This window comes from Electrophorus electricus, chromosome 4 (assembly GCF_041902795.1).
Source record: "Electrophorus electricus isolate QZ-2024a chromosome 4, ASM4190279v1, whole genome shotgun sequence".
In the NCBI taxonomy this organism is placed as follows: Eukaryota; Metazoa; Chordata; class Actinopteri; order Gymnotiformes; family Gymnotidae; genus Electrophorus; species Electrophorus electricus.
Genome location: NC_137500.1, coordinates 36390028 through 36392500, shown reverse-complemented (window position 1 = coordinate 36392500; position 2473 = coordinate 36390028).

The window sequence follows — 2473 nt, the reverse complement described above, 5'->3', positions numbered from 1 at the left end:
TTGGATTTTCTCTAACTATGTGACTGGTCAGGAAATGAACAATTATAAAGTCATCATTTGCTGAATAGCTGATTTTGACAACTTGTGAAATGACCTAGTATCCTCTTTGCTGTAAATTCCAGTCAAACGAGGGCCCCTCCTGTAGGGGCTTTTTTTTTTTTTTAGATGACTTTAATATGTCAAATATGAAATGTCATTTGAATGACAAATGGAAGTGAATAGTTATAATTCTTACCTTGTATAATACTGAATGTATAATACTATATAACAACCATTCATTTCTCCCAAAGGATGGTACAGATATAGAATATGGAATGAAAGGGTCATAAAGCAAGCTCTAGTTGCTTGGTTTTGAAACGCATCTATTAGGCATATATAAGATAGTGCACCTTCCTCCAGTGCCAAATGGGAGTGGCTGTGGAAATGGGAAATAGGTGGTACACGCCTCTGGACCAGGCAACTGATATAGAAAGGTCACCCCCTTCTTAAATGTTTTAAATGAGTTTTAGAGTAGCAGCGCTCTCCACGATGTCATTCTCTCTGTATTAAATGCCGTGTGATCAGCAGATTGTATAGATCATGTGATTTGTGCGACTGTTGAATTCCATTGTCGGCTGCAAGGCTGCCTGGCCTGTGGCGAGTTGTCATGGCGACTGAGTTATGGCTGCTAATGAGAGAGTAAATCAGAGCGAGCTGGTGTGAAGATCTCTGGCCGGCTCCTCACCTTCTCTTCTGGCCCCGGCAACCTCAGCGCATCCCTCTGCTCCCAACCCTCCCCCTCACTGCCTCGCCAGCCGTCCCATCTCTATTCATGAGTCTTTTACATAATAGGCTGTTATGGAGTTATGGAGGATCCATCAGTGAGACCTGCTAAGCCTCCGGGTTTGAAGACTCAAACCTTCCCTCTCAGATCTATGTGAGTGCCTGTTAAATCTAGAGTTTCCCATCATCCTGACACATCATCACCGAGGCCCACACTTCACCTCCTACCACATCTTTGCACACACTCTCCTCTCAACAATCATTCTTACCGATCTTATAGAAGAGAAGGAAAGAAACGTGTGCACAAGACACATGGAGGCAGAGAGGGAGAAAGTTTAAATATGTGCTCCTAACTTTTCTAAGGACTCTTCTTTTTTGATGTTGAAAGAGGCACCAGCATGACTGGTAACTTCATTAAGAAATTAGAGAGTGAGGATCTGTTTTGTCAGGATTCCTCAGTAATACTAAGATGATAGATGTCCTCTGGTTTGGTTGAGTATCATCAGTGTAGCAGTGGGAACACAGTGTTACCTAGAGGAAGCATAAATAAAGAAAAAAAAGCAGAGGCCCTAGAACAGATCCTTGTGGGATACTATAGCTAACCTTGTTGTATGCTAAAAAGTCTCATTTATGTTAACAAACTGGTAGCAATTGGCTAGATAAGATTTAAAACAGGAAAGGGGTAATCCCCTAATCCCAACAACATTTTTGAGTCTATCTAGTAAAATGTCGTGACCTATAGTGTCAAATGCTGCACTCAGATCAAGCAATATAAACACAGAAACATAACCCTGGTCAGAAGCCAACAACAGGTCATTAAGTACTTTAATCAGTGCTGTCTCTGTACTATGATTAGGCCTAAACCCTGACCGAAAGACTTTATGTATCTGGTTCTGATTCAGGTATGAGCTTAGCTGCTGAACTATAGCTTTTTCTAGGATCTTGGAAATAAATGGAAGGTTTGAGATTTGCCCGTATGTTGACAAGGTCAAGATTAGATTTTTTGATAAGCGGTCTGATTACTGCTAATTTGAACGATTTAGGTATGTAGCCAATGTTCAAGGAGGAGTTTATTTAATTTAGAAATGGTCCACTTACTTCAGGTAGGATTTCCTTAAGAAAGCATGTGGGCAGCAAATATAGTCGGCAAGTGGAGGATTTTGAGTGCAAGATCCGAGATGTACTGCAAGTTCAGATTCTTGGATAGGTGTAAAGGATTCTAGATCCTTTTTTGGCTTGGTTGTTCTGATCTGCAAGTAGCTGTCCGATGTCACGTTAATACTCTGAATGATATCTCTAATATGCTTAATTTCAGAGGGATGCAGTACTCTTAAAATTGTAATTTTGGGGCATGATAACAGAACTATCAAATGTTTTGTTGGAAATAGTCAACAGGGTCGCAAGAAACATGTTGAGAAAAAGGTCTCAAGATGCAAATTAACTGCCAAAGAATTGAGAAGAATCAAACATGAAGTGACCAGGAACCCATTATCCTCCAGTGCTGTCATATTCTGGAACTGCAACTTAACTGGAGTGCCCAGAAGTACAAGGTGTTCAGAACTCAGAGACATGGCCAAGGTAAGGAAGGCTGAAACCTGACCACCAATGAAGAAGACACATAAGGTGAATCATCAAGACTGGGCCAAGAAATATCTGATGACAGATTTTATGGACTGATCAGATGAGAGTGACTCCTGACACACTGGATGGA